This window comes from Struthio camelus, chromosome 4, assembly GCF_040807025.1.
Source record: "Struthio camelus isolate bStrCam1 chromosome 4, bStrCam1.hap1, whole genome shotgun sequence".
NCBI classification, from domain to species: domain Eukaryota; kingdom Metazoa; phylum Chordata; class Aves; order Struthioniformes; family Struthionidae; genus Struthio; species Struthio camelus.
In genome coordinates, this window is record NC_090945.1 from 56,506,522 (window position 1) to 56,529,220 (window position 22,699).

Genomic DNA, 22,699 nt, shown 5'->3' on the forward strand with positions numbered 1-22,699 from the left:
GCGCAGCGCTGCGCATGCGCAGGAGCGGCCGCCCCGACCGAGGGGGCCGGGGTGCTGCGGCTTGCAGTGCGCCTCGGCGCACGCGCGGTGGCGCGAGGCGCCGCGGCTGCTGCCGGTGGGCTCGGCGGCGCAGGCGCGGTGGCGAGGGACTCCCGGGCCCGGCTGCTGGTGCTGCCGCTGGAGGAGGCTCTGTGCTGGCGGCGGGCTCGGGGCTGCGCGCAGGAAGCGGCTTCGCGGCAGAGGTCGGGCCGAGCGGGCGGGCGGGCAGCGGCTGAGCGGGGCCGGGTAAGGAGAGCGCAGCGCAGCGCGGCGGGCGGGCGGGCGGCGGCGCCGCCGCCACCACGGGGCCCGGCTCTGGCTTCGGTTCCCCTCGCGGGAGGGGGGGGACGCCGTGAAGGGGAGCCATTAAAGTTTGACAGCGCCGGCGGGTCCCCCCGCCGCCAGGGCAGCGGCGGCGGGCGGCCGGGGCAGCGGCCGCCCTTGGGCAGGGCGCAGGCGGGCGGCGGGCGGGGGCCGGGTCCGGGGGCGCTCGCGGGGCACCCGCTAGGCCCGGTGACCCACTTTGCTCCTGTCACAACTCCCGGGCACGTTTGGAGCCCTGCCCGCCTGGCCCGGCGCCCGCCCGGGCCGCTCCTGCCCCCGCCTGCCGGGCTGCGCGTACGCAGGGCGGGCGCGGGACTGCCCGGCATGCCGCTCCGCGCCGCTCCAGCTCTTCCGCGGCGGCTCGCAGCGCCCTGAGCCGGCGGAGGCGGCCCGGCCGCCGGCGTGGGGCGGGCCCCGGGCGCGGCGGCCCGCGGAGGCGGCGGAGCCCCGCGGCGGCAGGTGGCGGGGGGCGCCGGCGGCACCGGCCGGCGCTGCGGGGAGAAGCGTTGTCGCTCCTTCCTGCCCTTCGCGGGCCGCGCTGCGCTCCTCCTAAACGGGAGGGGTTTGGAGAAGCGGTCGCTGGTGCTGTTCTGACTTAAGGTGCGCGCTGCGAAGCTGTGGGTGTGCGAAGCGGGGCCAGCCGGGCACGGCAGCTCTGTGCTGCTTCTCTCTCGTTTGTGCTTCTCTCAAGCCGGGCTTGTTTGTTACTCGGTTTCGTTTTCACATTCTTAGCACTTCTGGTTTGGGATATAAGTTCTTTCCAACCCCCCCCCCCCCCCCCCCACCGTGTGGAGGAGTGTTTTTTAAACTAATGAAACATTCGTTCTGAGGTTTTTGTAACGGCTTTTTCATGTTAATGTTAAAAGCTGACCTCTTACGAGGCACACGTGCAGTCAGACGTAGTTCTAGCTGCGATATGAAGTGGCATGTAGAGACAGAGAGGTTGATCGTGGGTCCTGATCCTCTAAACCCTGAAAGTAAATTGTTTAGGGCATAGTTAGACAAGCAGTGCTTTTGGTGGCAGTGTTGACCAACAGGCCCGTCTGTTCCTTGCGCCGTGTTTTCACACTCTGTGCTGCCCCCCTCAGCTCTACCAATACAACTGTGGGTGGAACTGTGCCCTTCACTCGGTTGGGGAAATGATCCAGGTTAAAATTAACTACTATATTCCCCCTTTTTTTTTTTTTTTTGATGTGGTTATATTTAGCCTACGTCATTTCTCTGTGTGGCAGGTGTGCCAGAAAGCAAGAGAATTGTTTAGGTAGATATTTTAGTGAAAGAAATGCTGGCGAAATACACCTCGACTCCAGTAGTCCTGGCAAAGTTTTGAGTAGTTTGTGTTGTATTCAGGTTGACTTCTTTGAAGAATAAAAATGGCTTTTGTTTCTGATTATCTGTGGGATTTGGGCTTGTTATTTAAAACTAGACAGTATTTGATTGTTGTAATAGAGGGTTTCTACTTGACAGAGTAAGTGATTTTGCAAAATTGAATTTAAATAAATTGCCATTTTTTATGTGCATCTGTTCAAGAAACTTTGCCATAAGATTACAGACATGTTAAGGAATTTCTTCCAGATATATCAAGTATTAAATCTTGGGGTTAGAGTGCTGTGGTTTGTTTTTTTGCATGCTAGTGTTTTTAAGGTATGAGAACTTCATTGATAAGGTGAGGGTTACTTCCTCTTCAGAAATAGTTCAGAGAGGAAAAAAGTAACTCCCAAACTGATTTTTAATAATTTAAAATATCATTCAGCAGCATCATATTTTTATTTCTGCTGCTTCGTATTCTTACGTAGAGAAGTCTATCTGCTTTCCTTATGTCTTTTTATTTTACATATATTTGTTAATGTTTTCTTTCTTAATGCTCTAAGAACCATATAAACTCCCTCTTGTGGCTAATTTTACACTTTCTATACTTAATTGAAAAAGTATCTGAGTTGCAGTTACTTCAAATTTTATTTGCAGGGTTGGTTAATTATCTTGGTAATGTAGAGTTTCACGGAAGTCATGAATCTTCATAGATGAATTGATCTTGCTGAGGAAATAGTTGCTTTTCAGAGCTTTGAGATTTTGCTTTTTTTTGACCCTATTCAAAAGTTGGACAAAAGGCTGAAGTTACAAATTAGTGGTAGGGATAACATGTCTTCCTCCCCCCACTGCACCCTAGATATTCTTTATATGAAATGTCTATATGAACTTCCAGAATTGTTTCTTTTTCTCACTAAATATGAAAGACATGAATTCAAGATAGTTCTGATTCAAAAATGCAGGTTTTTTCATCCTTTGAAAACTGCTGCTTGTGAGCTGTGCTCCCTTTAAGGAAGGGATGTGCAATCTGCTGTCTGTCTATTCTGAAGCTGTGAAGCTTAACTTTGTAGGCTGGAGAATATGGATAGTACTCCTCTTAGAATAGAAAATTAGTGTCATAATACAGTGCGTGATAAAAAGCTAATACATGATATTGACAGGATGAAGTAAAATTATAGCAAAGGTGTGTCGTCTTTCTTATCACATGGTAATGAATTAGTTTTTCTTGAGTAAAAGACTTTGGTGGACATTTGAAAAGGTTTGGAGTAGAGAAAAGTACATGTTAGCATTTCAGCCTTTTTAGTAATAGAAATAGTTTAGTGATAGTTTCCATATGAACACTAAAATTCAGATGGATGGGTAGCAAAGATGGTGTTTGTAGTTGCTGCTATCCTTACCTTCTATTTACTTATTTTGCAAAGTATTTTTTAACCTGCATATGTTAATTGAGCTGGTTCACCCTGTTGAAAGCTGCGATGTTACTGCTGGGGGGATGGCATAAAGGGCAGGAGTGAATGGCGCTGTACTGCGAGAGTACTAGCTGCTTTAAGGTAGCTTCATCTTTGGAAGGACAAAAGAACCTATGGGACTATTGCCAAACAGTGGCCAAACCATTCAGCTTTCTCTAATGTTCTGCTGATACTGTTGTTATTGCTTTGAATTTAATAGTGCTTCAAAATAGAAAGAGGTGTAGGAAATGCCCCTTTGGTCCCATATCAGAGCCTGGAATGAAAGACTGCACTGTCTCCGTGCAACCCTGACACCAGCAAATGTGGATATCCATTGGGGAATTTACCTCATTTGCTTCTGGGGTTGGTCTGCATGGGGTAAACAACTTAATATTGCAGTTTGTTATTTTGTTAGCTCAGTTAATGGGGTTGTGTAGTAATTTGAAATAGTTGTTTGTTGGACATTTCCCAGTTCATTTGTTACAGGAGTTAAAGATGTGAAATGCCAAAAACATGGGAGAGGAAGGAGACTCATGATTAATGCGTCTGAAAGCTGCCCTGAAGGACTGAATTCTCAACCCCTACTTCTGCCACAAAATTCCTTTGTGATGCAAAAGCTACTTTAGTTTTGGCATACCTCATGCATGAGTGTTTAATTTTATAGCCTTAATATTCTCTTACTGTACTTCTTGTGTATTATATTAGTTCTTAATTATAGTTGCTTTTAGAATATGTAATCAGATATGTAAAAGTGTCTGTGGTCTGCAGTTCCCATATATTTCATGTTATGTAGAAGCAACAAAGTTTCATTGGTTCTTGGAATCTTTGAGCAGTTTAGCGTTGCACCCTTTGGACTCTTTCCAGCTGTTACATTTTGTTATGAAAATCACTGAATCAGTTTTCTTATTCTGTTCTGAGGAACATTGCTGAGTTAAATCACCTTTAGCAATATTAATATTTCATTAAATATAGATTTTTAAAGAAGAAGAGGAATGGAAATGATTCTTTGAGAATCGTGACTGATAAAGACTGATATTTGGATAGCAGAGCTTATGGGTTAGTATATACTGTGGACGTTTCTCATGCTCATGATGAAAGTGTGGCTACTTAAGTGCCTTGAATGAGCTTATAACTATGGGTTTAAGAAAGTCTTTGCGTATAGGAGGATGCTTCAGTTTTGAAGCTAATATTGTAACACTGTTTTACTTCTTACGACAGCCTAGCATCACGGGTCAAATGAGATCAGAATAATATGCCAATGTTGCAACAGAATAAAGCAGTTCCTAGAGCAAGACAGATATATTTATTTTAAAATCCACTTTAAATGGATCTATGTGGCTTTGTTCTTCCGTATAGATCCTTTTAGAATTCCATTGAAAAAGATATTTGCAGTTATCTCTGAGAAGGTTTTTGATGTATATTATTTCAGTATACGACCAAATCTGTAAAAGAATGTAAAGGGGTCCAAACTGAGATTTAGATGGATTTTGGATATCTAGTCTAAAATAAAACTTAAGCCGCGTATTAGCTAAATTTTATAGCTCCTAGTTTTTCATTAGTAAAGTTTTCCAAACACCTTAAAGTTTTGTTCTTATTCAGAACTGCCATAGTTTTGTCAAAACCAAGCATCTAGCATCAAAATCTGATTAGGGTTCATAAATTAGGCAATCTGTAAATTAGGCGTTCGCTTGTCCAAAGGCATGTTCAAACCACACCTCAGGCACACCTATGGGATTGGGCTCAGTCCAAAACCGAGTGGTGACTCTTGCTTTCGTTCAGAAACACAAGGGAGGAGGAAGAGGTTTTGTTGATATCTCCTTTAAAAGTCAACCCCCCCCCCCCCCCCGCAAACCCTGAACATTCAAAAAGATCTTTTGAGACTTTTTCACTGTGTACAAGACTTTTAAAGTCTAATTGGGCCAAAGAGAGATGATAAGCTGGTTGGAAAAAAAGGAGATGGGCATGCTGGGTTCAAGCCTTTGTCCCAGGACCTATTTCAGAATCTTCTTCCATTTAAAATTTTATGTGCCATTGCGCACTGGCAACCACAACCCTTCTGTCTCATTGGATGCCCCTGTCCCTAGACAGGCGTGCGCAGTTTTGCATTCTGGGCTCTCTCTGACAAAGTTTTACTTTTCTTCCCCCCCCCACCCCCCATTCTGAAGAATGCCATTCAAATGAGAGGCTATGACTTGATCCCTCTTCTCAGACACATGTGAAGCCTGGTGAGAGATGATGATTTGAACCCCTTCTGACAGTAGGGAATGGCACTCAGGTTTCCTCTAGTCTCTGTTACTGCACTTTACCCATTGAGCTGTTGGACAAAAATGAGAGCACATCCTTTTCCTCCTGGCAGTACAGTAAAAGTATGCTTTGCTCCTGTTTTGGTGGGAAAAGCTCAGCTGTATATATATATACATATATATATATATGTAGGGCAGGACTCAGGATTGTGAGCACTAATCTTACCTGTGTCGTAGACTTTTAGAAAAAGGTGAAGGTATAATACTGCGTTCACTGCTTCTGCTGGTTGCCTTTAGTGATTCACTTCCCTACTAACCTTTTCCAGTTATTGCTGAGGGATGCAGTTCCCCCTTATCTCAGAGCTGTGCATTCCGTTTCATAAAATCCCCTTGTTAAGCCTTGCTTATAATCCCTGTTCAAGGAAGATTGTAGTTTAGCACAGTGTTGCCTAATACTTGCAGCCATGGGGCTTGGTAATTAGCTTCTCACATGCTAGTGGTGGAGTTGCAGGACCCTGGGAAGAGAAAAGGTGGCTGATGATGGGCTGATCATCTGGTATAATGTCTAAATTTTAGTTGTTTTATAGTAGAATACAGCATTGCTGACAAGATAATGCCCCTTACGTTGCAGATAAAATCGACATGAGTTTTTAGCTTTCAACTCCACAAGCAGCTGAGTATATCTCAACTATTGCAAAAGATCAGTCTGAGATCCCAGAAGCATCCCATTAGTTGCTGAACTGGTAGTTAGCCAGAAAGTTCCAACACTTCCTCTTAAATACCACGGGGGAAAATATTTTTAGGTGTATTAGAAGGTGACCTGTAGCAAGCAGCTCTTGAAGAAGGAAGGCAAGAAAGAATATGTGAATTTCCTATAATGTGCGTTAAAAAAAAGATAGCAAATATAAATTTTGACATTTTAAATTGTGGTCTTAGAGAACGTGAATATGAGATCCTGAGCTGTCTAGTGAAAACAAAAAAGAAAGATGCTTCAAAATAAGTTGTATTATACAGCTGATGTCATATTTCCAATGCTGAGAATGCTGCTGTTGTAAATAAAGCATGTTACTGTTTTTGTACTTTATGAATTACATCCAAGATGATGAAGTTTTTAATGGTATAGTAAATGAGAGTTTCTGGCACTTAAAAGCACGTGATTTTTCTGTTGGCTGTTTCATTGTGTGTTTAATGTAATGTCAGAGATGGGCTTTTAGCTTTTGAGTTGTGGATTTTTTTGACATGCACTGTGGCAAAATTATCTTGAAGAATAGTATTCCAGAAGTTTGGTGCTGCTGGCAAGAAGGTGGTTGTGAGCCATGATAGGGCAAACTCCTGCTGCTGCGGGTGGGTAGCAGGTTCGGCATTCTTCCATATGGGTCTTGTCAGAGAAACGCCAAAGGCTTGCAGTATCTCGCTTTTCATCCAAAAATTTCAATGTATGTTAGGGAAAAAAAGATATGGGTAACTTTCCCAACCCCTACTTCTCTCTCAGGTGTGTTTGAAAGCAAAGTGTGAAGGTGTGAGAAGTGAGAGAAATCAGATGTTTCACCAAAATCTGCTTATTTGCCTTGGCTCAGTGAACAACCCAGAAGCCTTCTCCATCCAAGGCTGTAGGGAGTTGCCTTTCTTTAGTTTGGTTTCTGAAGGAAATGTGGTTTATGCAGTTTGTTCTTTTTCTGTCATTCTTTCTTTACATATTCCCCAGTAGCTTTTGGGGGATTGACCAATTACAGCCAGGCTTGTAGAAGGGACAACAATCTCAGATTATCCCTTTCTTACAGTTTTCAGGAAGGTGGGTGAAATGATCTCTGGATAGAGAGAGCGCCCTGTATCAGGGCTCTCTGAGAGATGTCGTGCTGTGGGTTTGGTGCTCACCTGTGTGTTCAGCATGTCCTGGGTTCCTGTTGAGTAGGGGAACAGGAGATAGTTGTATATGTCGAAGAGGCTTGAGGAGGCAGGCAGCACGTTGGGCTATTTTTGAAGGGGGTGGCAACGGAGGGTATTATGGTGTGTCAAAGGGAGGACAGGAGGGTAAGCTGGCTTTCTGTGAGAGGGGAGAGTCAATAAAGGACACAGAGCTAGCAGAAATGTACTTTACTGTCGTTGAAGAGCTTGCTTGATGATAAACGTAAAGGATGTTTTGACCGTTAACCAAAGAACTATTTTGATGCTAAGTTTCTCTGACTGCAGGGTTGCCCGATTTCTACTTTGGATTAATTCGTAAATTCTATTTGAAATAAACAAAAAATATATATCCTGTCTGCGTAGCTTGAGGCTCTGATAAAATTGGTATTTTCCCCTTCTTTAAGGGCAAACAAAAAGTGGCTTTGGCTTATTTCTTTAAAAAGGCTAGAACTTAGACCTTGCCTTTGGTGGTTTAAAAAAAAAAAAAAGGAGAAGAAAGTGTAACCTGTGGCTTAAGACATTTCTGTTTAAAGGTATTTAATTAGCCATAGTAAATAATTGCTTTTAACAATAGAGAGAAAAAGCTGGGAGCATGCTGTTTAAAGATTTCTGTTTATACCAGATACTGTACTGCATTTGTGCAATAATAGCCAAAGATTATGATTTTTTCTCGAAGTAAAATTAAAAGATAACACCTCCTGAACGTGATTTCCTGGAAGCCCACTCCTTCATCTTGTGACATCGAGCTGATTCAAAAGAAAAAGGAGCTGGACTTCTCACTAGAATCATAAAATCATTTCTAATTCTTTCCTGTCTTACCTATAAATGATAGTAAACCGTGGCCTGAAATTTACCCTATTAAGTTCGACTTGCGATATTCTGTCAAGTTTGAACAGAAAATTTGAGTCTGTTTTGCTAATAGGTTTAGAAAAACTTCTGATGGACTTGGTAGTGATGAAAGTGAAGAAACTTTTGTAAGCTTGTTACTGTTATTTCCAGAGAATTCTGCATTCAATTAGTGTTGAGTATACTCTTCAAGCCTTTAATAACCAATGTGCATGGTGTATTGAAACAGTTTAACAGTTTACAAACTCTACAGTGTTTACAAATTTTAGTTCATTAACTTCAAGTATGCTTTGGACTCACTTTCAGTTTTAAAATACCATAACCACAAAGCAGTTATGCGGCTTTCCTTTGTGCTTTTCTAAAGGAAACCGGATTTTCCTCTGTCTGTGAGTTGAAAAGCAAGTAGCAGCATGAATCACAGCTTCCAAGAACTGTCAAAATAGGAATGCAGAATTCCGCCTTCCCCCCCCCCCCCCCACTCTCCACTGTCAATTTTAATGTAGTAACGTGCTTTAACAAACTTTTTCTTGCCGTTCACAGCAGCAGCATTCATTATGTGCAATCAGGCTACTACTAGCAGTTGCACTGTTGAGGATGAAACTAGCGTTCCAATGTATGTTATGATAACTCACTATCATCTCAGAAATTTTGCTTAAAATGTGATTTTCTGATCTAATTGCAGTGAACTTGAATTTTAAGATGAAAGTTTTTTTGTTGAAGTACTATACTTCATTTTTTCAAATGGTATTTTTTCCAGCTCAGAAGCATTAGTTAAGCATTTTAGACAGTGCTAAGCTTTTGCTTCGGAGATATTGAGAGTACATTTCTAGCCTTGAAGAGCTTGTGATCTGAATTTCAGTGACACAGAGAATAAGGCAAATGATCTCAGAAAGGAGGATAAGGATTCAAGCGAGTGAGTCAAACAAGTTGATATTTTAAGCTGAGAGTAAGATAGATCAGTAAGGAAGACGTCAAAAATAGAGAAATGAAAGATGCCATAAAGTAACTCCAAAGTAGTGGAGGGATTTGAAGAAAAAGAGCGAAAATGTGTTATTAGGTAGGATTTGAAAGCCATAAAAGAATTGAAAGAGTAGACTGAATCAAGATGAAGAATTAGAAGGTGGTAGGAAATGGAGGCAGGAGAAAAGATACGTGGGAACTTACAAATTAGGTTGATGTGTTTAGCTGTTATGGAGGAAAAAAAAAAAAAGATGAGACAGAAAAAAGATTTGAGAATGTGCTGGTATGATCTTTTAGCAGGGAAGTCTGGGCACACGTTTTAGTACTAAGATTTTTTTTTTTTTAAGCCCATAAGAAATTCAACTGTCAATTTAAGTTGCCAATAGAATGAATGGGAAAAAGAACAAGCAACTGTACCTGAAAAGTCAATTTTAGGCATTCATTTTGCTCTATCACTCTGTCTCCTGTTCAGCCCAGTTTCTGTATAAGCTGGAGGACTTTTTACAAGTTTCAGCGCAATTGAGGTGAGGTTATAGAAGCCTCTGGCATCAAAGATGATTGAGTCACTACCAGTTTAGCCAAGTCAAAAGGATCATGAACTGATTTTTCCTTTGACTAACCTGAAATTGCTTTTCAAAATGATTTTAGTGAAATTAGTGCTACCTTTGTACATACAATTAAATTTATGATTGGTTATATTGAGTTATTGTAATCTTGTTTACATTGCTAACATAAGAAATACAAAGTACTATGTCATAAAATTGTATAGATGGGTTTTCAGAATAGCACCTGGGCCCTATTCCTGTCTCATAGAGCATAGTTTGTCCTTTCTTATCTATATGTTACACTGGGATTTGATTCAATATATCAATTTTTGACTTTAGAATATTTTATTTTACTATAGAGAAAAGTAGATAAAGAGACGATGGTGACTTACCATTCTTATCAAATTCGACTTGTCCAATAAAATGCATTTTTGAAGCAGATGGCATCCTTCAGATACATTCTTTGACTCTTGCTTGACAACTTTTTCCACTTACGTCATGTGTATTGGGGGACAGGGTGGTGAAGGACAGCTATTTGGAACTTCCTCTTTCTGCTGGTACCTTATAGCAAAAGAAATCTGCCTATCCTGTATGCTGAAAGGAAATATTATTAATGTATACCTTAAAGGATGTAGTTTGCCGCGTAGGAGTGATGAATAGAAACTATCAATAATGCTGACTAGCAGTAGTCTGCTCAGCAGGATTGTCAGCAGTGAGGCTTATTATCAGAGCGGTGCATGTGTATGTAAAATGCAGTCCCTATATGTAAGGTAGTAGTAGATGGGAAGTTGTTTTTGTGGAGTAAGTAGAGTGTGTATAGAACATACATACTGTGTAGTTAGCTTCTGTTCAGTACAGCTCACTGAAATGAAAGTTTTTCATTAGAGAGGGAAGATGCAAGTCTTTTCTGTGGTGGTGTATGCCATGTAATCTACCTCTGAATATAGTTTTAAGTTCTCAGAGAGCACGTCCTGTTTGAACCATAGTACACATACACGTCAACACAATCTAAACTCTGTTTTCTTTCCAGAAATGGTGTAGGTAACAATGGAAGGGCATGATATATCCTAAAGCAATGTAAACTCCATGAATGTTTTTTTAAAGCAATGTTAAAAGAGTAACTTTAATGTTACCAGTAGGCTGTTGCGTTTGTCTTCCAGGTTTGCGTTTCATGCAGTAATAGAGGTAGGTAAAGGTGATGTGCAATTTTGCAGTTTTCCTTCCTCACGTGCACCTCATCGCAGTGGAATAACGGAGTTGGAAAGTGAAGCTGTGGGCAGTTCAAGAATAGAAATAAAGGGACTGAAATGGCAAGAGAAGAAAAGCAATTATCATCACGTCTCTAAAAGTTGTTTTGAATGGGTTCATTTTTATAGAACTCTGGAGTTTTTTTGTTTGTTTTTCAGAGGACTGTACTGAAGAAGACTTTAGCTCAGATGGCATCGCGTTTGAACTATTGATGCTATCCGCTCACTCTACAAGGCACAGCAGATTTCTAGGTAATTCAAGTAAGTATGCAGATTTTACTGTTGCTAGAAGAGTAACGCTTTAAAAAGAAGCATCTTTTCAACCTCAGGCAAGGTTGACATTCTGCTTCGGTTTGAAATGGAAGTCAGTGTTTTGTGGGGGCAAGAATAAGCTTCCATCCTGCACAGGGGAGTGTAGAATAAAACATTTAAACTAACTGTACCTGAACAGTCTTGGAAACTGGAAGGGAAAAAAGCCAACTCATTATGGCACAGTCCCCAGCTATGCAGCATGTTAATGTGGCTGTACTATTTCTGGCACCTGAGTTAATGTCTCTTTGAGGTGTGTGATGAATGAACGTAGGTATTGCCACGCTTGCAGCTTGTTAGGGTCCTTTTTCACAGATGCACTTGTTAATGAGGAGATGACCTTAAAATTCCATTAATGTAGGAATATATAGAAAGTGAAAAAATACATCTGAATAGGTTCAAATAGCAATCTCTCTGTTCAGCAGCCAACTCATTTGTGAAAGGATTACCTCTCCCCACTTTCTTCATTAAACCCCATGTACTCTCTGGTTGAAGGCAGGCCAGGTGATGTAAATTTTGGTCTTTGTGAGGTCTTTGGACAATCTGTTCAAGTTTTATCTTGTAGTAAGGCTACTGATTGCTTTGTGCATCCATGCAAAGAGAAGCACGGAACAGGATGGTTTGTTTAAGCTACATCTGATGAGAGGATTTTGATCTGATGTATTGTGAGGATCACAGCCTTGTTTCTGCCTGGAGCCCCCTATAATCTGCATATATGTTTGTTTATAAGCTTTTTCTTTGTAAGTAGGTATTACTGTTAAACTTGTTCAGCTGGCCCAGTCAGAAATGCAAGGAACAAAACAAGGCACTTTGATCTGCTCAGAACAGACTTTGTGCCAATCTTTGCTCAAACCAGATTATTTCGTCTTGCCGACAGAAAGCTTTCTGACATCTCTAATGATTTATCATGCACTGGAGATGCTTGGTTGCACATGAAAGAGAGTTACAGGTAGCAGTGCTAGCAGTTAACGATGCTTGACTGGTTCGATTCTAAGACCCTCTTTTCAGTTGCTCGTAATCTGGAAGACTTAGATCATTTGAGCAGTAATTCTTTGTGTTGCATATCTCCCTCAGCTATACCTTTACTGAAAGTCAGTCTATGTCTGAGAATGAGATGAGGGGAAAAATATTGTTTTTCTTTATTCAAAATAAACAAACATCTTACCAGTGGAAAGATGCAGCACCTGCATATGTTAGAGCAAATGCTTGAGTCTTAGGGGAAAACTAGAATTTTTATGCTGCAGTATCAGGCTATTTGTTTTGTGCCATCCAAAACTCTTATTTTAGGTGGTGTGATAGACTTCTGAAAAGTGCAGTTTGTACCAGCTCAATGATTTGCCTGAATCTGCTTCTTCTGTCTAAATCAGATGAGGCAGATAAGTTTCAAATCCTTCTAGTTATAACCAGACCGCATGTTCTAGCCTGAACTGTGGGAAGTAAACGGGGCTGATCTGCTCCGTTGTAAGGTTAGGTACAAACACTGCGTAAAGAGACTTTCTTCTGTGCTCTCAGTGCTTTTCCTAGTGGTGCTGAGAAAATATATAGAAAAAGGAGTATGAGCTGTGGAGGGAGTAGTAAAGATAGAGCAGAAAGGAGAGATGGAGAGGCTGCTGTAAATAAGAGGGAAAAGAGTTGGAGACTGAGGGTAACAGGGTGATGGGAGGCACAGGCACTGCCTGTCCTGTTCTCAACTGTTTTGTTAACTGCACAGCCTGCATTTTTGCAAGAATTAAAATATTTTCGCCACAGTCAGCTGAAGCAAGGCTTCTTTTAGGTGGGAAACTGAAATACTGAGGCAAGTGAGCTATGCAGGTACCCCATTTGAGAAGATATATTGAGATTTTATATAGGGATGTAAGATGCATCTAGAAACAAATAAAGATACCATTACGTTGAACTCTTATTAGCTGTGTTCTAGGTCAGAGTTTACATGCAAGAGTCAGGATAATTAACAATAGCCATGGTAACTTCAGGGTAACTCAATTTCATTGAGTCAAAGTCTTTTGTTGTTTCTTTCCTTATTGCCCTTTATCACTTGGGACTTGCAAATCCACTTTCTTATGTGATCCTGACTCAACTGAATGTATGGATAGCTGCTGAGTATTTAGTTTCTTACTCTTTAGAGTATGCTTCAGTACACACCTCAGTTATTTGGTCAGAATTCAGGCAAGTGTGCACTTATGAAGCAAACATCTACTATCTTTTGTTATAAAGATTTATACAAAAGATTATATAAAGATTTCCTAATGAAGTCAGACTTCTGTGGTTGGTTCCCTCTGCCCATCTTCGTCAGTAATTTTTCAGACATGTTAGCAAGAAGTGTAGAAGTTTTAACTGATTTCTCCCAATTTCTGCGGTACTCAGCAGGTAGGTAGATTAGCGATACCTAAACTGGTGTGCATAGTGAGAGGAGGGCAGTAAAACTCAGCAGTTGTAAATTCTATTTAGCAGCAGTAGTCTGACCAGCAGCTTACACATGCTCGCAAGGTAACAGCGTGCACTTGTTGCTTGGAATTGGAGCATTTGCCTTGCCCAGTAGAAGTGACAGAGTGGACATGATGAGAAGCTAGAGTTACTGTTGGGAAAACATCACGGGGAGTTTAAGGAACAAAGGACATAAAATCTGTAGGACATTAGCCTTCATTAGTTCTGTTGCTCCTGATTTGTAGCTCCTTGTCTGAACCAATGCTTATGTGAGTGACATCTCCTGTTTCTTGTGTGTTCAGGTCTTGTCTAGTAATGTCAGTATGTTCCCTCTTAAGCGACTGCTTTTTTTCTTGATAGTTAAGGCAGGTTTCCCTGTGTTTAGTTTTTCTTTGTTCTGTTTTTCCTTTAGTTCCATTTTAATTGTTTTTGAGTTAACGACTGTGTGGACTGTCATCTGTTTGGTGGTTTGTCTGAACTATTATCTTGTGAGTTGTTTGAACAGTCAAAATGAGTAACTACTCGCACACAATCATGGCTGTGTTGCTTCTTAGGACTCCTTTGAGTTGTTGCCCAAATCTGTTTGGTTACTAGAAGTTTAACAATGTGTGAAGCAAAGTCAGATACTGGCTAGATCTTTACTAAAATTAGTAAAGACAAAAATATTTCTGTGTTCTTGTTATGTATGTGTAATGAGCATTAACTTACCTACAAGTTTGAGGTTTTAATTTTTACACAGAGAGTAAGTTTGGTGTTGGTGTTCCTGATGCACGTTTTCTTAATTCTGGCATTTCCTTTCAGCTGTGTGTTCTGCTAGTCAAGATATTGTACTGAAGTTTATATTACCTCTGTTGGCATTAATGAGCATATCACTTTTGTATGAATGGGCCCAAATCTCAAAAGCTGATCATTTCTTACAAGGGTTATCATTAGTGTATAAATACTGTGTTTAGGTTGTTAGAACACTTATAGGAGAATTATTTTTTTTCTTTTGTGTTATGTTATTACTTTGACAGGATTGGGTAAAAAACTTGATTTCTGTGCTTAGTGCTTAAGAAGTTGCTGAAGATTTAGATTTATTTTAAAATTTTTAAGTTTCTTCCATTTTTTTAAATGTCTAGGAAATATTTTTTAGCACAATATGTCCCACCAAAGCATGGAAAAACATTAATTAAAACATGATCCAGCAACTTAGGGCTCTAACGGTATATTTATCTTCCTGTGTTGTCCCAAAAGGGTCTACTAACTTTTTTGTCCGTGTTGGCTTTTGAAGTGGCCTATAGTATTTAATTTAGTAGTGTTGAAGACTAAAGAATTTCAAAGTCTTTGGGCCAGGGTAACTAAATAAATGCCAAGCACTTCTAGAAGTGTGACTTGTTCCTGGCTAAATAGTAAATCTAAAGCACTGATAATGGAAATACTGGTTAGTAATATACATTAAATGTTCAGTTTCTGCCACTATTTGGGTATGAATTATGAAGTCCTGATTTTGTCACTGAACAGGTATTGATACAGCAGTATAAAAACTCTTCTTTTTCCCCCATTAATTTTAAAGGTCAGAATAGATGTATATTTTAGAAAGGAGGAGGATCCCACAACTCAATATGTTATCCACTTACATATAATTATTAGAACTCCCTTTCTATATGATTGACTATTATCAGAATCTCAAAATCAATTAGAAAATTTTAGGGCAATGTCACAAAAAATTCTAAAAATCTAGTGCTAGCACTGCTGTTCAGGCACTGACAGAATAGCAGCAGTAGAACAATTCTAATGACTATAGGTTTAAATTTTGATTTGCTGAGCAACTTTGTCCTGGTAGGCATGAGTTTAACACCCCCCTCCTCCCCCCCAAGTCCTTTGTTGCTTCGGTCCTTAAAAATAATGTTCTTTCCGTAATATATTTCCATTACTGTTGTGGGCTTTTGATCTAACTTTTCTATATTCTTTGCTTTTTCTTCTTCATGAAGTAGGTTATATTTTCAGTAAAGCTGTATGTTGTGTTATAGATGTTATAATCTTCAGCAGTGCTACATGTTTACAGTGTGTGGTTAAAAGTTACCAAAGATTTTACTTGCATTACCCTGAAAGTTTACAGAATGCCGTACGTCTTTGATGTTGTTTTTCAAGTAACTTTCTTACACTGTGAGCACCTGTTTTGTTGTAATAATAATTTGCATTTTGCAGGGCATACTTCAGCTTTGTTTCCTGCTCCTATCTCGCTAGGCTGTTTTCCCTTCTGTTGAGGTTTTTGTTATTCCTTTTATGTGTGCTTCTTCCAAAGAGCTTTATTTTATAAAATGCTGAAAGTTCTCGGTTTGAAACTTTTCCGAGTTACAAAGTTCTGTATTTATTTCTATTTAAGATCCATTATAAAATTGTCTTAATTTTTTCATAGACAAATAAAAAGCAAATGGCTAAATGGAGAGAAAATATTTTTGACGCTGCTTTGCAGAGATAGAAGGAAGAGAGGAAAGATTTTTCTCATTGACTTGTATGCATGTGTCAGAGCTTGCATTCATGCCTCTGCGCTTCCCTGGAAATGTGCCTGTGTCACTGCTTGCACAAAATGCTTTTAATCAGCAGGAACAACAAATTCAAACCAGTATCTTACTCAGATTCGTTCTTGTATTCCTGCTGTGAAAGTGCAATGAATAAGGAGGGGCAGCAACACTATTGGAGTCCACCCACAGGGTATGGGAAATATGAAACAGTAGGGCAGTTAAATTGGTCTTAATTACTGGGGCCGCTGTGCCTATCACAGTGAAGAAAAAGTACAGCTCAGTAAATCAAAATTTGTTGAATAGGGTATAGAGAACTAATGATCTGAAAAACGGTCCCTTGCTTCCTACCTGTGATTTAAGGAATGAGTCCCAAGTTTTACATTTGGATTAGCAGAATTGACTTAAATTCATGAAAGAGAGGAGCGGAGTTGCTGACCAAAGCAAAGACAGGCACGGGGCCAGGCAGGGAGGGCAGAGAGGTAATCAATCTATGGGAGGAATCGGCACCTTCTGTATGCCTAAAGATCCAGATGATAAAACAGACTGAGAAGACAAGCTAGAGACTTCTTTCTTTTGCTGAAAGTAGAACCTGTAGCGTGGGGGATGATCTTAGCATTCCCTCTCCCCTCTCCTTTTGCGTATTATTAGGATTGCAGTGCACTTTATTTTCAAGTATTTTGTTCTCTTGGGGTGAACTGAAGTGTTGAAGAGTGTGCAATATCCATCAGTTACAAGGAAGATGGAATTTTTGTTCAGTATAGGAATAGATGAGATAATTTATTGCTTCTTAGATTTTTGTGGATTAAAAATGTAGCTTTCGTGTTAAAAGTTTGTAGCTGGTTGATAGGAATTAAAAATTCAATGGAATAGGTTGTATTTAATGCCGATAAAAATTACAGATATCTTATTTTTGTTATTAAAAACAGAATTGCTTATAAGGTGTGTGGCTGATTTTTGCTTTGAAATACAGCCAGCACAGAAAGAAGTTTCTGAAATAGTAAGAATCTGCATTATACTTAAAAAATTTCAGTTTATGTACTTGTGAAAGGTTGTGTAGTTTCTTTTTTTTCCTTGGAGCAGATAGTTTTTCTTTAGGAATTGCTTCAAGGAGATCTGATTTTCTTTGCATCTGAATTTTAGCTTATGCCGAGTGAAGCCCCTTCTTCCATTTTGTAAAAAACTTCGGGAAGCTTATTTTAATGCTGTAAATTGAAAGTCAGTGAAATTAGGTGATTCTTTATGAACATTTTGATTATTCTAAGCAGTTAATGAGTTGCTCGTATGTGACTAAACCTTATATATAACTTACAACGCTAAGGGAGACTGACATTTAACTTAAAATCTAGATGATTAGATCATTATATAAACAAATGAAATATCTCAGAAAAAAAGAAGACTTAAAGTTTATGCAATATATTCCTGACTTCACCCCTAAGGTAAAATGCTCTGTATATGCAATGCATTTTATCTAGTGTTTCTATAATAAAGTTATTTCATTGCTTGAGTTGCTTGATTGGTTTCCCTTTAAATATCTGTCATGGTATTCCTATGGCAGTTCTTTGAGATGATGTGTAGAACAGACTTATCTCAGTCTTTGTAAACTAATATTCCTATATCATTAATCTGATTTCTTTCTCTCTCCATTTAGAATATGTTTTAGCGCTAGACTTTGAGATCAGTTTGAACGATTGAAGCAAACACACGTTCATCTATAGCCATTTTAAATCCAGTTTTAGTTAAGGCAAACTAAATCTAAGTAGTAATATTTATGTGCCTTTTTCAGGCTATATCATGTGAATTGCAGAACAAAAACAACTGATGGCTCTATCTGAATGTTCAAAAATGCCAAAGACTTCAGTTTGCTGTTGCCATATTTAATAGCACTGGTAGTAAGAGGAAATAAAATGTCTGAGAGAAAAATGTGAAAGCAATAGTGAAGAAACAAGAAAAGATGTTGAAAGTATAAAGAAGAAAAAGGACATAACAATGAATGTGCAAATAATGAAAAGAGATGAAGGTAAAGTGGTAGTTGTTAACCAGCTTTCTGCTGAGTTTTAGAATAGGAGAAATACAGTCTCTTTGCGGCAGCCTGATTGTACATATATATACATTTTTTAAACTGCAGTGAAGAGTTAAGAATAAAAGCTTACAGAATTCATCTCGAATGTCTCGGTGTCCTCAAATACTCCTTTCTGTGAGGTGATACCAGCTTTGATTAGTCTGTTTTGGTAAGCTAGGATATAATTGTAGTGTATAGGTCACCATTTTGGTTTGGCTCAGTGGTACTGTTCTGGAGACACCCTCTTAATTGTCTCCCCTTACGGCATACTGGTTTAGTATGTTTGAACCAGATTCCTTTCCCAGAAAACTAATCTGGAAGCTTTGCTCCAGGTGCAAAGCGTTTTGCCATCCCTACTGGGGACATACAAGTCTGAATCCACAACTCAATCTTTGGAAAACTTTGAGCAGCATGCGTGGTGGTGATATTTGTTTCTGTGGACCAGATGAAATCCAATCCAAAACAAACCCTCTGAAGAGCTAATGTAGGTCAGCACCAGCTACTTTGATCTACTGATCCACTTCTACTGCTCCAGATTATTTGCCAATGTAGACATAGCCAAAATTGTTTACTTTTGTTATTGGTCAATAGCTAAGGGCAATGAAAATCTAGGACGTGTACCTCTTTCTCGAAATCTGGTTATATTTTTAAGTGTCAGTGCTAATATCGACACCCTTCAAATGCCTTGAATGTTCTTTGCAAACCTGTGCTAATACAAACTATCAAGGAAACAGAAAAATACTACCAATTACAGTGAATCAAATGACTAAGTCATAATTACCTTATGAAAGTTTGAACATGTTTAGCCTGTTTGTTTCTTCCTTAAGTTGTTAAAAATCAATCTTTTTTTCATTTCCTAATTTTATATAGAATGAAATAGCTTGTATACTTCTTACGCCAACTGTTTTGCTTGAGATGCTAATCTGCTTTGAAAAAAAGAAATCTGGAGTTTTGTAACAGTCATTAAGTGAGAACAAGACAAAAAAAAAAAAGGTTGCCTTCAGAAGTATTTACATTTCTTAGTATCTTTCTTTACATTGAGATTTCATGAATCAAGATAGAGCGAATTTTTTTCCATTGGACAGAAATTTGGGGTTGTAGTTGGAAGTTGTTAAAGTTGTGAAAATTTAAGTAATACTTAGTTGCTAACGGTAAAGCATTTTATTTTGGAGTAACATTTGTCAAAGTTCTCCCTCTTAGCCCCATGTAAAAAGGTAACTTTATTCTCATTGATTCCCAATAATTTTGCACAGTTACCACTAGCATAGTACCCTCTGACTAAGCCAGTGATTAGAAATAGTCAGTTATATTTCTTGTTTATTAGATCTTTGCAGAATCCAAGCCTTAGCTTTTGGCATTTCTCTTCTAGAAGATTTCCAAGATTCAAGTAGGATTTCTATTGATAAGGCCGTTTAAAACAACAGCCTTTTAATTAAAAAATCTAAGGTTGCAGTAACACAAATGATCAAATCCAGTTTGCAGAACTTACTTTTTATTAAAGCTAGTGACTTTTTTTAATCAAGTGATTTGCAGTGTAGTTTAAATTGCTTTCCTTTAAATTATTCTATGATGATGTAACTAGCAAAAACATATTATAATAGCTAGCATACTTTATTCTCTCAGGCTAAAACCTCTCTCAATTTCTGTAATCATTTCTAAAAGAGCCATTGTAATTGTTGGCATTAATACAGTTTTTGAAAGAGGAATGACACTCAGCTTAACATGAAGAAAAGGGTTGAAAAGTCAAAACTTGAAACTTGTAAGCCAGCAAGATATGAAGAGTCATCATTATTTTAGTACCTTCCTATGGTACCTATAGCACCTTCCTATGAATGCTGCTCTCTTCTGTTCAAGTTTATGTTTCCTTATCACTCTTGCTGCAAATTTGTTCATATTAGACTGCTCATTTGCCCTAGTTGAAAGCATTAACTGTAAAATAAGCCTAATGCAACTTGATTTTTAACTAGATCCTGGCTGCTAGTTGAGATGGCAAATTTTTAAGCAGTTCTAATTTTAGCATCTTCAGTAATGACCTGGAAGGGAAGGTTCTAAATGTTTGCAAATAAAGCACAGCGATACTAATCCGGGAGGCGCTGAAAACTTGATAGGGCAGAGGAAGGCTTTGAAGGGCAAGAATTAAGTATATGGGAACATGTTTTGGTATATAGAAGAAGTATGGTCTGATTATTCTGTGAAGAAAAGCTTGAAAAGCGGTAAAAGAAAAGAGCTGAAGGAAGCCTAAAATGAGTCAGTCAACCGTAGTGATTGTGGTCCCAAAGAGCTAATATGATTTGGTGGTGAGTACTTTAGATAGTACAAGAGAGTAATAGTTCTAGTGTAAATAACTTCGAGGACTCATTTGAAGCTTTCTTTGTTTACATGTAAGTACCAGGGTAGAATCTGACTTTCTGAAAGTTTGCGGGGGGGGGGGGGGGGGGGGGGGGAGGAAGGTGCAAAGTTACCTTTTCACTCACAGCACTATTTTAAAAGTTCCTATCTCAAGCATGGTAGCAGCAGAGTCTAAAAACATGATGCAGAAGTTCCACAGATATTTTCTTTCAATAAATATTAAGACCTTACAGTATTTTTAAAAAACTGGGGGAGTGGAAAATGATTCAGGAAAATTTTTTGCCATTTATATTTGAATTATTCTGCAAGCTTCAGAAAACTTTTAATTAAAAAAAAATTCATAACTAGGTTTGAAGAGTTTCACTATCATAATTTATCAACTTAACATAGTCAAATTGACTGAGCTCAAGGTTTTGAAGATCATTCTGGTCTATGGCAAGAATGAATTTTTTGGTGTGATCTTGCTGTTTATCTCTAATGACCCTTAAAGAAGGTGAATTCAGTAGTTTTTCTTGAAACAACTAGTTGACAGAAACTCTGAAAGTTTCTGATTGCTTCGATAGCACGCTACCAAGGAGGAATGCATGCTGCTGCTGCTCAGGAAAATGAAGAAAAACTTGAACAAATTTGATATCTGCCTAACTTGATAGTGTTTTAGAAGCAGAAGGCTATGAAATGGTTGATTAAATGTTAAACAGTGTTAATTTAAACTTACAGTGCATTTCCTTTTCATAGTGTGTGTTTGAACATTCAGAAATTCGGCTCTGTTCAGTGATCTAATATCTGAATGTCTAAGCCAAGATGTTCTTTTTTTGCTTCCAGAAATTTAAAAACGTATGCACAAAATGATTAAAATAAAATTAAGTTTAATTTAAAGTTGAGTTTATATGCCTTTCTCTATTGCTGCATTGCTGTTTATGTTTAGTTCATGCCATGTTATTGTTTCTTTTGGTAATGCACAGTTTTTCCTGCCTAAGTCAGTCCCGTTACTGGCTACGTGTTGCTTAATGTTTTGTTTCATTTTGATCCTTGCCTATAAGATTCAGAGTGGCTATCCAATCTGTATTCCAAAGCAGTTACAAAGTATTTGGAAAAAATCTTCCAGGGCGAAGTAAAGAAAGTCTTTCTCCCTTGGAGTTGCTCATTTTCTAGCCGAGACAGCAATCTTGGTTTCCATTTCTTAAGACGTTTCCTTTCTGCATGAATTGCAAGGCTTTTTTGTTTTGTTTTGTTTTTTCCTTTTCCTGTTAAGGTACTTCTTGCCTAGGTACTATGAAGGATGTGTCCTGTATCTCAGATTTTGCAGTCGTGCTAATTCCAGTTGAGTCTGATTACTCATATTAAAAACTCTGACAAAGGAATAACTCTAGACTTTTGTTTAAGGAGGTGAAGGCATAGCGCAAAGTGGGTGTTTGGAATTCTGCAGCTTTCCTCTGAATCTTTGTTTAATGCGCAACTTGTGTTTTTTACAACAGGTAGTTGTCGTGGGGGGAAAAATTGAAGGATGCAGTGGCAGGCACCAGAATTTTAGAGAAGTAAGTCTTTGCTTTGGCTAAATCATGTTAATCCTATGAGAATAACTGTAAATTTGCTAAGACACAAATGAATTTTGTCACATCTTTTTTTGAATATATTTTAAGTTAGTGTCCCATATTGTTTACCTTTTTATTTTTTGTTCTGTTTCTCCGCTGTTCCATTCTTCTTTCTTTTGTTATCACTTCCTGGTCTCCAGGATGATGTGCAGGACTTCTGGGGGAAGAGGGAGGGGATCTGTGTTTGCTGGTTTTTGACTTGGATTGTGCTTCAGTGACAAAACATAATGTTTACGCTCATTTTATGGTAACGTGAACGTGAAGTCTCACTTCCTCTTTCTCTTATAAAACCCTTTCCAATGAAGTGCGATGCCTACTCCATTCTTCAAGCAGTCAGTCTACCCTTCACAAGTGCTTTAGAGAATCGTTGAGTTGCCTGCAGTGGAAAATCTAAGCATCAGAAGCACTTTTACAACTGCATAGACCAAGAAGCGTGCAATTAACTTAAAAAAAAGAAAAGTCTTGTCCATCACTGAATGTTTTCAGTGTTTTATTTATGTATTTGTATTTCTGAATGAGATGAATAATTAAGTTTCAGATTAAATGTTAGCTTTCTGCAACATGTCATTTTTTCCTGCGTTACAGTTAGCAACT

The 22,699-nt window shown here is 39.0% G+C and overlaps 1 protein-coding gene across 7 annotated transcripts in view; it reads left to right on the plus strand.

The window, feature by feature from the left end:
* Window positions 1–117: 117 nt before the first annotated feature.
* CLOCK (clock circadian regulator) overlaps window positions 118–22,699 on the plus strand; it is a 65,674-nt gene continuing 43,092 nt past the window's right edge. The window contains exons 1-3 of one of the 7 annotated variants that reach the window (XM_068942863.1): window positions 118–285; window positions 11,025–11,126; window positions 21,989–22,048. The gene's annotated coding sequence lies outside the window, so the exon portion shown is untranslated. Of the gene's footprint in view, window positions 286–11,023; window positions 11,127–21,988; window positions 22,049–22,699 lie in introns of those variants that run through there. The other 6 variants (XM_068942861.1, XM_068942860.1, XM_068942862.1 and 3 more) reach the window with 6 other exon arrangements.